Source organism: Anas platyrhynchos, chromosome 2 (genome assembly GCF_047663525.1).
Source record: "Anas platyrhynchos isolate ZD024472 breed Pekin duck chromosome 2, IASCAAS_PekinDuck_T2T, whole genome shotgun sequence".
Lineage (NCBI taxonomy): Eukaryota > Metazoa > Chordata > Aves > Anseriformes > Anatidae > Anas > Anas platyrhynchos.
In genome coordinates, this window is record NC_092588.1 from 117,152,640 (window position 1) to 117,167,633 (window position 14,994).

Here is a 14,994-nt window from a genome sequence, read left to right on the forward strand (position 1 = left end):
ATTATTATTTTTAAAAAATCACTACAGGAGGCTAACATTTTGGATTCTGCTTCAAAGCATACCTATCTCAGCTGACCGTGTTTTCTGCTCTGTTTTGGGCAGAGAGCAAAACTACACACTAGTCCTATCTTGACATCAACAGTTACTTATGTTTCTCCATTTTTCCACTTTTACCAGCTGCCTCATTGTACTATAACACGTCACCAGAGACTGTATCAATTACATGAGGTTATGCTACATCTGTGAGTGTAATGTAAAACTAAGGTTGAGAGAATGGCGTTTTCTCAAAACTGTGGGTAAGAAAAATAGAAGCCTTGCAAAAACGGGTACTAATCAGTAAATCAGAAACCTACAGATCTCCTGATTTATGAATTACTGTTACTGAATGAGTTATGTTACCACAAATATATACCAAGCAAATATGCAGTTAAACTGCTTGAGCAAGTCAAAGGCTCTCTTTGCTTATGTATCCAGAGGCATTTTGGAAACTTATGCTTTATGTATGAAGTTAAAAAAACATATTTAAAAGCATTTCAAACATTTCAAATACTTTATTGTGTAAACCACAGTGAAACGAAGTGTGAAAGTGCTTCTGAATGAAAGCACTCAGATGGGGCATTTTTGCACTGACTTCATAACATGGAAGATGCTGTCGGATTCTCCAGGTAGTTGAATCCTGAGCCATGAAAGACTGAATGGGCCAGAACATTTCCCTTAAACCGTATGGTTGATAAATAAAAATATGACAAACAAACAAACAGACCAAACAAACAACAAAAAAACACCAAAAACAACACCAAAAACAAACAAAAAAACACCCTTCAACAAACTTCAGTTAATGAAATTAACTCCCAGCTGGGAGTTTGCCACAAAATCACTATTTTCCTTCTGTTTTACAAATCACAACTCTGTATTCACTTTCTGTGAATGTGTACTTCATGCAGTAATAGTTTTATGCCCATGGATATTAAGAAATATTATAAACCTGGTGAGAGAAATCAACACCTGCATCTTCCATGTCCATGAGCACCAAAAAAAAAAAAATGGTACAACTCATGGCACTGTACAGTGGCATTTAGTCTACCACTATTCAACTAGTGCTATGAAGAGAGCTTTTGAGAAACTAATACAATTATGTTATTATTGTTGCCAAACAATACTGCTCAAAGAATCAGTGCTATATATAAACTCCTAAGAATGTTTTCATCAGGTTGGGAAGCCAAGTCTTTGTGAGGCTGAAAAGAAGTTTTAGTAACAGAACAAGTGTCCATTCTATGCTGCATTCCCCAAGGGTTAGAAAAATGGCAAAAGGCTACATAGTTTATGGCATATCAGCATTTCTTTCACATGCAGAACTAGAAAAATGAAAATATATCTTTGTCTTATGTGGATTTTCTTTAGCCCTCAGACTACGGAGCTATTCTTCAAATGCATTTCACTAACAAAGACTTAAACATTTACCAGAGGATCAGGCAAATTCCTCAGGCATTAGAAGCATGGTTGATTAAAAAAGCCTGTATTTAGTAATTAAAACAGTGCAACGAATCCACAACATGAAATATTTTGGAAGCATATCATAGAGTGAATAATGCAGCTGTCAAGTAAAGAAGAGCTTTTCTCATAAAGGATCACTTCACAATATGAGCATCTCCAGATCCCCTTGAGCTATAGTGCACTTTTGCATAGCTGGAGATTTTTAATATTTCTTAATAGCCAATATAAATCACAAAATTTCATAACAGTTCAAGATTTCCTAGGGTTGGTTTAACACTTACAGGAAATCGCTTCTCTCTGTATTGTCTAGCTAATGTCTACATGTAAGAGCATTTGGTTCAAGCAATGTAATTAAGATTGTTTTTTGTCTATTTCTGGGCATCCTTTTGTAACTGATTTGCCATTCCCTATACTAAGTGGCTGAAAACTTTAGACTATGCAGTTAGTCACATCAAACACATCAGGAAGACCAGGAAACCTCCAAATTTATGACAAACAAGTCTCAAGGAATCAAACGTTGTGAACTTAACAGTGAGAAGATCCACTTTCCTTTCCTGTTACCCTACTGATGGACATGGCCTGCTTTCCTCCCATCTGCACCGCTGGATCAGAGCATGCAAGTTTCACAAAACTTTTGTAGAAGCCTTAGTAAAGGCATCTGTTATTTTCCAAGCCTGAACAAAGTCAAGGCACTTTCTTAAGTAAATTTATACCCTCAATTTCCAGTTAAGAAATCGATAAGGGAATGTTATTCACAGCTTTTATTTTTCCTAAATTTTTGTTACTTCATTCAACAAAGAGGTTCCTCTATCTCCGTTATGTTCCTCTCAGTTACAGAGAAAAAATAATCTTGTTACAGGAAAATAACAAGGGTAAGTCTTCCGTCAGGTATTTCAGAAACCATGACTGGGACCATGGGCACCAGAAAAGTCACTTTACTTGTGGCTACCATCGCCATAGCTGCCTCCCTTCATACTCATTGACACTCTTCATCACAGGAAGCCAAACCTGACAAGTTGGAGGCAGTGAAACATGAGAAGCAGCCATTATTCCTAACTGCAAGGGCTTTGGGAACTCTCTCAGTAAAACACAAAGGGATCAAAGGAAGGGAGTTTCTGGGCATAGTACTCAATAGCAACACCTTACTCAGCAGTTTACTCAGTTTACTCAGCAGCACCTTACCAAGCTACCAGGAGGTATTAGTTTGTCAGTTCTTCAAGTTGCATCAGTCTTTACAGCCCCTCAGTCACAGGAGGAAAAATGACAAAATGGCATTAAGACTCATGTGGGATTCAGTCCAAGATACAAATAAATAATGCTTAACTAGGGAGCTTGTCTAGGTTTGGCTGGGAGGAGAACAAAATGTTCAGTCATGATGAGGAAAAAATTATGTTGTATTTTGAGGGGATTTTACTTTTTCTTTATGCCTAAAGGTATTGCAATATGGGAGATTTCATTTCTGTTATCTTTGTACTACATATATTTATGTAACACCTACATCTGACAGGTAGTATCTGCTACCACCATCTTGTTTAAACACACAGAAATGGATCCATTTAAATTACACAGCCTCTTACAAAGAACTTCTTACTCCTTACCTCCTACAAAAATATTCATGCAGACATTCTCAAATCACGCAGAATACAAATGCACATAATCAAATTAGATCCCACTAAGATCATTATTTCTGCTTTGGTTGATTACATTAAAACTGGAGTTTTAAAAATAAGAAAAATGATCTCTTCATCAATATTACTTCTGATCAATTCATAGCCTTCTCTGTTATAGTATCACAGGAGAAATATGCATTGTATTGCAATATAACATCAATAGAAAAGTCTACATGGCAGGTCCTAGCTAGTATTACACAGTGAAAATCCTTAATTGGTATGGTTAACAGAATTAGAAGATAATTGTTGATTTTGGATATTACAGCGTACAAAATAAGTACTGCCTTCCTCTGCATATACTAAATAATGCATATGTATGTTTCTGTATACGTGGTTTTGATGACATTAAATTAGAAATCTTTGTTTTAGAAGGAAAAAAAAAAAAAGGTTACATAGACACATCTGGAAGACAACCTTCAGAGCTCAGTAGTTGTAGGTCATCTTAGCTTGAATGCATTCTCTCACAGCCAAAAGAACTGCCTCATGATGTGCCTGCATTCACTTCACTGCGGAGGCTACACAGCTAAACATTGAGATCAGCCTTTCCTTTTCCTCAGAATGGGTGGCATGGGAGAAGGCTATGTTGGCTTTAATCCAGGTAAGAACTGCTTACCTCCAGTTGGCTAGTTGGCCAGGGTCAGAAGTTGACTCTTTGTTCTTAGTGACTTGAACCAGGACTTTGTTATTACACAAACCTTATGTTCTCTCCCTTGTCTTTTCATGGTATTTGTTTCTGAAGGCTGAGTCCTTCACGTACATGAAGTCACAGCAAGATTTGCTTTTGGCTTTGGTGGGAGAGGTATCCTGTGTGAGCACACGGTGAGCTCTATCTCCTTTTAAATTACAACATGTCAACACATTTTTGCAGCTCTATAGAAAGCACTGTAATCTTAAAACAGATGCTTGTTGTAGATAAGCAGAGAATGGCATACTTTCTGCTGATTCTAAATCAAAACAGTGTGATCTCTGCAAGCTATTAAAAACACTCTGGTCTTCTTCACCAGACAACAGCAGTGTAAGGAATACTCTGCTGCCAGTTTGGAGAGCTGTCAGACATTTTTTTCCTAGAGCCAATATTACCTGTAATTCTTGTAAAATAGCGTTTGCAATACACATGAAGGGAGAACAGAAAATCTAGACTTCTCCAACTATTTCCACTGTTTGACTGCTCATTTTAATCCCTTTGAGAACCATCAAATAAAAAGAGAAGATTTTATTTTTTGCTGATTACCAACTTGCTTTAAAAAAACAACAACAACAACAAAAAAAAAACACAAAAACAACACAATAACAAACAACACCATCACCACAATAACAACAAAAACAAAGCAAGTCATTACCTTTTCACTCTATTCAAATCTAGTGACAGCTTTCAGTGCATTAATTTAATTAAGCTTCCAAATTTGTTCATAAGCTGTCCAGGTCACAAGAAGAATTAAAAACAAACACTGGTAATGTATTTCTGCATTACTTCTACAGGCAGCTACATTTGCTTGTATGCAGAAGCAAAGCTATCAGGATCCACATGACTGGAAAGGGCATCAGTGAAGTTTGACATTGTTTAAGCTTCTGGAAGCTCTGGTCTGAACTCTGCAGTGCCTGTGCTACTTTAGAATTGGTATGAGAGACACAGGCTTAGTAACTCAAACAACACACGGGTATTAGACATGAAAAACTCATCACTAAATGTCATTGATGATTTATGCAACAATAATAGTTATATTTTCAATACACATAATAGTTCGTAATTCGTGTGTATCCCTGGAGACCACAGATTAATAATATCTCATCCACAATTTTCTTATTTATCAATTATTTTGCCCTCATTCTAAAATTTGTCCCTCCACTTCCCAGCCCCAGTCAAGCAGCAAAACAAGGGCTAAAATTTAAAATCTCCTAAACCTGTTTGTTCTACATAACTACAATTTCTATTCATTCCAGAAATTCAAAGAAAGGCAGTTTTTCAGCATTTATAAGATGAAGCAGAAAATCTACATTCTTTCCTCAGTTTTTGCCATCTCACAGCAAAAGCATGACAAGAGAGACACATCATGATTCATTAAATATATCAGTCAGTGCCAAATGTACAGAAACACAGTTTATCAGTGATTAGTTCCCAACAACCCATCCTGACGTTCTAATTTTAGCTCAGCAGAGGCTCAGAGACAGAGAAGAGCCAGCCAGAAATATACACATACATACATACTTTGATCCCTTCCTTGATTTTCTGTGAAAGTACAAGTGCAGTGACATTTTTAAATGTGCTGACTTCTTAAAGTAATTTAAAAGTGCTTAATCAAAAATACCATTTACTACAACATAGATAAGTACGAATTCAATGGGGCTGCTATCAACTATGGGAGAGAGACAAGTGAGTTTGTAGACCTTGACTATGAGTTTCCAAATTTTCAAGAGTTTGATGGCTTTTGAATTTAATCTTAACTCTGAATTCCCTGGGCCTTAAAAATCCATGTGTAAACACCTTTCTGCTAACTACAACATTCTTGCAGGAATCTTAATCTGAATTTTAGTACCATTCATACCAAAACTAAATTGTTACCACTTAATAAGTAGGGCTGTTGAGGCATATGCTGTTTCTGGTACCTTTTCCTTTAGTTCTTTGCTCTACTTCTACACACAATGAAGATTTTTACACAAAGGTGACTATCAATACCTTTAATCCGAGCAGTGCTGCAGGCAGAGACACTAGGTTCTTCCTCCTGCTCCCTGCAGGTTGCTCTGTAGGATTCATGTGTGCAGAAACCTTACATCAGCTGTTGCACATTTTCTGTAAATCAATTAACAGGAGAATTCATTGCACAGAGCTGTCAATCTAGATATTTTCACAAGTGCTGCAATAAGCTTCTGACAATGAATATCCAAGCTAAGTCATTATAGTAACAAATACTGCACAAAGTCTTGTAAATATTAACAGAGTAACAGACCATGGATCAGGATAGTAGTTCTCAAGTGAGCCTGAAGGGCAATTATTTGAACCAGCAAACAAGCTGTTCTATGTTTGTTACTCACCTTAAAAGTAACATTGCTATTCAAATTGCCATAATATCCCTATATGTGAACAGGGAAAAATCTATTCCTTCATGAGACAAATAGTATTTTTTTTTTCATGCTTTCAGGCCACCAAAATAAGGGTGGAATTCCTGCATTTCCAAATTATATACAGATATAGTTTTTATATACAGTCTGTATATACAGTACTCTTTCACAGTACTGACTGCGAAACAGTAACCACAAGACCCAATTTTAAAAACAGAAATATTTCAAAATGTATTCAGACTCATCCTTTCACTAGTGAAGCATTCCTGCATTGACTTATCATTTGTCTGCATGATTTCTCATTTCCTACAGTGGTATTTCCTTTTGCAGTGAAATAATATTGCTATTATTTTCTCACTGTAACCTAGAGAACCATTTTACATATAACCCCCTGAAACAATTTGGATCTTTATATCCCCTTGTTAATGGACATCCAGTAGCACCAAGTTCACCAAAATCATTCTCTGCATTTCAGTAATATTATCTACAAAGTAGTCTTTGTGAAGAACTCAGGAAACATCGTGTGTGTGTGTGTGTGTGTGTATGTATGTGAGAGAGATGAATTTCTCAGCGGAAAATAATGATGCAACTGAAAGTATTCTATTCATGTAAAGTTTGGCAAATACTTTTCATTAAAAACTTGCACAACAGTCAAAATTCTTTAAAAGTTTCATTTAAATCTTTTTGTTAAAAATAAGAAAAAAGACCAAGTAAAAGGCTAAAAGGGGTCAAGAAACAGTAAAAACACTAGAAGACTTGTATACCTACCCTATCAACATAGGAAATACTAATATAAGAATGTATATTATATAATATTATTAATTAATATAAGAACAAGTCCATTAATATAAGAAAAAGTCCATAAAAGGAATCAACATAAGTAGTCCAAGATTGCTACTTAAAATACAATTAAGTAGAAGATGAAATCCATTGCTGGATACCATAAACTGCTTAAATAAATCACTCTTTTATATCTAACAACCCACAGCTGCTAAGAAAACTATAGTGCCATTTGTTTTGCACAATTATGAGAAGTTTTTAGTTTTTCATCTTCTAAAAATGGTTTTTATTTTTTATTGTTTTAGTTTGAGACAACAGAAATGACTAAACACCACTAGCTGAAGGAGCTATGGGATTTTCAGGTTTTATTAGACAAAGATTCAAAGGAAATAATATAGATTTGGAAATTCAGAGAAGGGAATTAGAAAGGTAAGGTTAATAATTTTTTACCTTTAGCACTATCAGGAAGAAATAAAAAATTAATTTTCACAAAACTGCATGTTGCCTTTCCATTTTGAGATCTTATTTGTCTTTTAATCTTCACCATCTTTGAAAAATTAGTATAATAGCTGGTGTAGGAACAGAGCATTTTGAGCAGCAGGGGTTTTGACAGTCATACCTGTTCACTACATTCATTTGCAGAGCATGTTAAAAGATGATTAGGTCTTAGCAGCCAATACACCAGCTGTTCCTGGGATACTCAGAGCCTGATGGTGTTACTGTGTATTTAGATGTGTATTAACTTACAAGGCCCACTAAGAGTTTCATACTGCAATAACAAATGCCTTAAAAATGACTCTTGTTCTTTCTACTTCCATGTTAGATGTCATAATGATGAAAAGAGTGGAATGAAAAAGGTATCTTTTTACAGCAGAAATCTATTGGGAGATAGTTGCATATATTATCTCTCTCAGCAGGCGGCCAGGTCATTAAGTCTGCATAGAGCTCTTTCCTGTTGGAAAGAAATTGGTGCAAAGAAATCTATCCTGTTTGCATTTTGACTCAATTCTTCGGATAAGCAAAGGCAGCCTGAAGATTTGCCTCTGCCAATGTTTCCCTCCAAGATAAGAAATCTTCCGTGATGGCACCTTTTTAGGTGACAGGGTGAAAGTGTCGTGGATCATTTCAGACAGGTGTTACCCTTCAGTCAAGGCAGGTTTCAGTGTTGCAACTGAACAGTGCAAGGCAGCTTAAAGAACCAGCAGACAGGGCTCAGACTTGCTCCTCTGTGATGCTGTATCACTGCAGACATGCTCAATAAAAGAAAGGAGAAAATGCTGTCCAGAAACATAGGGAGAAAGGCAGCCATCTGTACAGAAACACCTCATCACCTGTAAACAGTCATTTGGGACCTGATGACCCTCACAGACATTACACTTTCTTAAGAGAAGCGCTGTCATTCTGCCAACATACCAATCCAAGGGCTGCAGCTAGCTCCAGAAGATGCTAAGAAAAGTGAAACAGATCTTCAGCTTCTCTTTGCAAAGTTGGTATCAAGAGCTTCAATCAGCTTTCCTAGAAGAGTCATTATCTGTGGACTGGATTGGAGGTGCAGTTTAATGGAAAAGATGGAGCGGGAACCTTGTACAAGAAACAACTATAGCTACAGAGAAGCTAGATTCTAGCTTAGAGGTCTTCTACCCTTTTCCCCAAGCAGCAGCAGGCACAATCAGTGTTAGGAAATCTGATTTATTTCACGTTCTTCAAGTTTCACTTCCTTGGGCTCAGTAGGTTTACAAACATCAACAGCAATATTTAAAATGAAAAGGCAGATACAGCAAGAGTGTCAGATTGCATAGAAGCAGTTAATGTCCAGTCCCAGAAAGTCTCCCTCCTTCACACCAAATTAAATCAATAAGATTGAATAGTAATGTCAAATCAGTCAAAAGTAAAGTCAATTCACTTTCATTATTTCAAAGCAACAAATAAATCCATGTCAACCTGTGAAACACAAAATAGGGAAGGAAGAAGCGAAACTGTGGTTTAAACACTACTATGCTATTACAAATGAATACCTGTCTTCAACAAATGACCATGAGAAATCTGCTGTCCTGACTTTGTAATGTGCTTAGCTACATGAACACTGACTTAGATGTTAGCAATCATTTTCTCACACTGCTAATTAGTTTCAGCTTGTTTTAAAGCAAAGCATGCAATGTTTGAACAGCAGACCTTAGAACCATTTTTCAGGAGAAAGGGGTGACTATCTCTTACAGCTAGACTACACAGATAATATGTTTTCCATAGGTGCTTCAAATAGGAATCAACAGGTGAACAAATTAAGATATTTAGCCAATACTAAGGCATGTGAATTTGGGTCAAGAAGCGTGTTACATTTTTAAACTCTACCCGTAAAAGTCCTGAACTACATCTTTCTAATCTCCTAGAGTTGCTGGTGACTCAGAACAAACTTCTTCTGAATGACTGGCTCAGTGTCTTATCAAAGCAGAGGTTATAACAGTCTCAGGAATAAATTAAATAGCACTTTCACTTCTGTGAAAGCTTGAGTGCTTTGTGTTTGTTGCTAGATCTGCAAACTGTATGGATAAGCTTGGTTGATACGTCACACAAGCAGGGTAGCATTATTTTCACAGAAGAAAAGACCACTCAATTTTTTCTTCACAGAAAAAAAAAAAAAGGAAAAAAAAATACTATTTTACTTTTGACAATTATCTTGTTTTCCTCTTATCAGAACCTGGAATCTCTACAACAAGACATGAAAGTCCTAGTTTGAGAAATCCTGTTTCCTCTAACTTCTCTAACTCTCACAGGATGTGTACATCCTGCATGGAGACTTAAGGACACTTTCTGTATAAATACAGGAATGGTGACCTGGGTGAGGATTTTATGCCCTTGTTTCAAGACAAAATTCTAACCCATCCCCCCTGCAGCTAAGCAAACTAATTGAGGAAAAATGTATTGCAGACTTATAGGTTCTCCCAAGGCTGTAGAAAACCTCATATAGCTTTTCCAGCTGACTTTGCAGTTGATTTACATGCTCTTACCAAATCAGCGGTCAGAATCTGACACAAAATGTCTTCTGCAAGCTTTGATTCCTTATTCATAATGTTTTCTTCATTTATATTCTGTTGAACCAAGCAACCCAGGATTTCCTCTCCCTTTGTTGGATAGCTTCCTGTTGTGCAGCTGCCTTCTGTAATGACAAAACATATGAGTCAGGTGTTGCCCAAAGATTATGTTGCCCAAGTCCACCAAAATTAATCAGATTTGGGTGTTTAATACTTTTAGCATCTCTGAATACCTCAGCTTAAACATCAAAACCTTCTGTAATGATCCAACTCTTCCTCTTCCCCAGACAACTTCTTGCCAAGTAAAGATTCAGTATGACTTGCTTTGCATCTTACACGCTGCAATATATTGAAAGATTTATTTTTTCTTCTTTAGTGTATCAGGAAAAGACTTTACTGCATCAGTCTTATATGAACAGGTTTCACTCTATGTATAATTACATATCTTTCTTGCCTTCCCATCTGAGCTAAATCAATTCTTGTGATGGCAGAGTCTGTACTCTGACTCTGCATTTGAATAAAGCATCAGTTGTATTGAATGTGCTGGAATTGGCAGATGGTTGGTCAGTCTTTCAGTTTGATATTAATTGCTTCATTGAGATCCCTTTCAGAGAACTGAGGACAAAATGCATAGTGTCTTATTACATTAAGAAAAAAATCACATCTGAAATTCTTTGATGGAAGCCTCATCTGCTTGGCAGACAATGGACTTTCTCCCTAAGAGTTAAAAACTGACCAGAAAATTCCATGATTTAAAGACCACTTTGTTTCCTTCCAGTCAGTAACCAAAGTTACACATCATTTTGCCTGGAGGAAAAAGTAAAATAAAATTTGCTATTACTGTTTGAACAATTCTTTATTATTATTATTATTATTATTATTATTATTATTATTATTATTATTATTATTATTATTGTCTTCTTTTTTTCTCCTGGAAAATAAATATATAGTTTATCATCATCATCATTATTATTGAAATACATCACTACTCGTTTATGATCATGTCCAGCCCTGTTCACATGTGCCTTGCAATGGCTCCTGTTGGAGAACACTGTAGTTGACAGTAACAGGATTAGGTAAAATCAGGAATATTCTGCACTTGTCTAATGACTGGACATCTAGAAGAATGAGGGCTATAGTTCTGCTCTTTATGTATTATGGTGGGTCTGCTGTTGGAGCTAAAGAGTTTTCAAGTATAAAAGGTATTCTCAGGAACAATCCAACATACTTGTAGTTATATGCATGCTTCACATCAAACGCAATTTTTCCTTCAGTATATTAAACATGTGTCTAGCACCTCAAAATCATTATGTATGATTTAATCTCAAATTCATTACTTCACAGATATGTAAAATGTATGTCGCATCATTTATTCATTGGTCATTAAAAATACATAAAATAGCTCTAAGCTTTTTTAGAGTGCGGCGCCCTTTCTTCTGATAGTTACGTATTGCTATTTCCATCATAGCAATTACAGCAGGTGCCAAATGGCACCTATTTCTTTTTGATATCTTATGCAGTATTTAAGCAAGTAGTGTGTCTGCTCACCCTAAATATTTTTTGAGAAGAGATAATCAGTTAATACTGGAAACTCTACTTCTGCCCCTGCAGAAACGTACTGGATAACTGAGCTAAATATCTTGTCATCAGAGTGAGTCTCTTTGACATCAAAGGACTCAACTTCCTATTCTGTTCCAATGTTCTCCCTTCTGCACTTCTCTCTGGGTCTTCTCCACAGTAATTTCTTTTCCATAAGCAGATGACAGTACAGTGGACACTCCAGTTTTCTCCTCCTCCTATCCCACTTTATACAGTGCATAGTATCTGAACCTCACGCTCAGCCTGTCCAAATCATGAATGTCTTAACTTCTGGTGCTTGTTTACAAAAAACTTGGAGGTACAGCAGTAACACACATGGTGTTTTTGAGTGAAATTCCTTGCTCAGTCTCAGGGCCAGATCCTGTCTTAGCAAGAGTCACTCTAGCTCCATTAATTTTGAATGGACAATGTAAATTTACACCAGCCAAATCTTTGGCTTCAGAAAGTCAAGAGGCTTCTTGGCACCTCACATGCTTCACATGGAAAGATTGATACACCTGGGACCAACACAGATTTAAAAAAGGTTTTTCCTCTAAGCTGAGCTTTCTTAGGTAAACAATAAAAATGTCTTAGTCGTATGTTGTTACATTTTGTTCCGTAACTGAGAATGTCGGATAAAATGTTAATGTCGAATATTATTGACATTGGCTAAGGTTCTTCATTGCAGTAAAACACTAAGTCCACAAGGAAGAACCACCAGAACAGCACTGATGGCCACTTGGATACTGTGGGCTCACACAGCTGTATGGGAGATGGGCCAGTCAGGTCCAGGGCTTCTTGGCCCCCTTGAGCTACCTCTGCACTGGAGGATACGACCATCAGTAATCCTTTTGCCTGTCATCCGCCCACTCCCAAATTAATTCCACCCACAGTTGTCCTATTATATGAAACCAGGTGGTGCAAAACATGGCAACAACCATCTCCAAAACAGCAAAACCAAGGCAGAAATATCAGCCATCCTTGCATCTGGCTTTTAAAAGTTAGCTCGGCTCAGTGATCGTTATTATGCTTGCAGACTGAATGTACAAGATGAAAATGTTGTGATGATATCACCTTCAATAAATCCTGTGTTGTTATGTGGTATTGAAACAAGACTCTTTGGGAAAGGTAGTTTTGCTACTCTCTGTGTAGTAGTGCTCTCTGTAAAAGGTCTCATACCATTTCAATTTGGATCTACAAACAACAGAGACATTCTTGTTGCCTTTGACAATAGCTTCAGTATGCCTCTCTCCTGCTACCTAAGTTTGTACTGCAATAACAAGCCAAAACCAAAGTAGTTTTAAGAATGGGCATTTTATTACAAATGTCAAGAAGGTGTTTGGGGGTTGGAGTTAGATGACCTCTAAGGTCCCTTCCAACCCAAGCCATTCTATGATTCTATCTAACAATCAATGGGGACACGGAGGAGGGATGGCAAGAATGTTGCTTGGACATCAAGCAGCCATAGCAAGTATTTCCAGAAAGAAAAACAAGGTGTGACCAAAGATGCTGAAAAGCTTTAGGTAGTGCAGTGGGCTTCTCAGGGGAGCTAATTAGCCTGGGGTACTGCAGCTTTGCTGCCTCCATTTTTGAAGGTAGTTTTGGTGCAGTTTAGTTATGTATACAGACCCAATCATGCAAGGTACCTGGGTACACAGCATTTTATCCCATGGTATTCCAGCCCAGAGAGCTGCACTGAAGCTGACAGACAGCCAAGTAAGATTAGTAGGACACAATCACAAAATTCTGCCTGGAGTTATTAAGAAAGGAGAAACAATCATATGAGCTAAATGTTTAATCATGCAGATAAGATGGCAAATAAAACTACAGAGGAGCTAAGAGGAAGGATTATTTTCTTAGCAAGATTACCTGTCCCATCCTTACAGCAAAACCAAGCCAACAAGTGAACAAAAAGCTTATTGTCAGAAAGAAGTTCTGTAAGAAATATTCCTAAAACAGGAGAAAGCATGTTTGGCCACAGAAGCGAATGAGGAGGTTGACACACTCAGCAGAATTTCTAAGCTTATGAATAAAGATGACAACTGAGTGAGAAGAGAGCCAAAACTTGGAGTAAAAACTACATAGCAATATTCACACCTCTAATGAAGCCAGGGAATTTCTGGCTCCACATCTTTTGTCTTTTAAATATGACACTTTTGGCATTTTGCCTTTTTGTGCATGTGTGTTTTGGTAGCGAAAAGAAATCCTACCTTTAAAGAATGTTTCAGCTTGCTATTTCCAATGAAACATCCTGCTAACAAACTCTGAGGCCAGGGCAACCTGCACATCAAAGAGCTGGGCCCAAAGTGAAGCAAAACCAAAATTAGACCAGAGTGAATTGTATCTTCCTGAACAGCATCCTGCTGTACACACAGGTTATTCTTTTCAATATACAGGTCTCCAATTCACTCTTGGGCATACTGATGCTCCTATATATTTCTTTCTTGATGTACTTGGGAATTAAGTTGTAACTGAAGTCTAAGACATTTCTCATCAGGCCCATAAATTCATTAGATAGGAAATGGTAAAGGATAACAGGAGAACTTACTCTATTGATTCCTGCTTCCTTATAAAACACCTTGGCAACCCAAATCTATTTTCTTCAGACTATTGTGCAACAATCTTGCCGGAATCATCATGTTTGGTCAGATGTGCTCTTAAAAGTTTTTCTAATACAACACTTGCAACAATTTTAGCATTCAATAAACAGAAAAATGTTGTAACAAACACAAATATTTGTAAATGGTTACAGGTGGATTGCCTCAGGGGTCTTTCCTGGGTTTGGAGAAAGAGATAGATTTACATGTATGCTCACCAAGTCTGCAGATGACCTGAAATGGATGGGAGGGGATGAATCTGATAATGCTCAAGGACAGGGCTACCATGCAGAAGCTTGACAGGAGAAATGAGCTGACGAGAAACTCCTGAAATTCATCTGGGACAGACGCCATGCCCTGTGTCTGGAACAGACTAAGACCCAGCAGGGGACAGACTGGGACTGCCTGGCTGGGAAGCAACCCTGTGGAGAAGGACACAAGGGTCCTGGGGGCCAGCTGGGGACAGTTAGAGATGAGGGCTAATGGCACCCTGGGCTTTGCCAGCAGGCAAACAGCCAGAAAATCAAGGGAAGCAGTTATTTCTCTCTGGTCAGCAATTGCTCCACTGTATCTGGAATACAGGCTTCAGCTTTTGGCCTCCCAGTACTAGAAAGATGTCAATAACCTGCAGGCAAGTTCAGCAGAGTGCTCCCAAGACAGGAAAGGCTGAAGCACTTGCCCTGTGAGGAGAGGCTGAGGGAACAAGGGTTGTTCAACCCTAAAAAGGGGTGGCTGGCTTCAAGGAGATCTGCTGTCCCCAGAACCTATGAGAGGTTATTGAGAGCACAG

At 37.5% G+C, this 14,994-nt stretch overlaps 1 long non-coding RNA gene across 1 annotated transcript in view; it reads right to left on the reverse strand.

The window, feature by feature from the left end:
• The window catches only part of LOC106016617 (uncharacterized), a 167,769-nt gene that overhangs the window by 43,073 nt on the left and 109,702 nt on the right, over nt 1–14,994 (reverse strand). Inside the window, exons 2-3 of the long non-coding RNA XR_001189442.5 lie at nt 10,007–10,155; nt 5,839–5,952 (exon numbers count right to left, since the gene is read on the reverse strand). This is a non-coding gene — a long non-coding RNA (uncharacterized lncRNA). The remainder of the gene's footprint in view (nt 1–5,838; nt 5,953–10,006; nt 10,156–14,994) is intronic.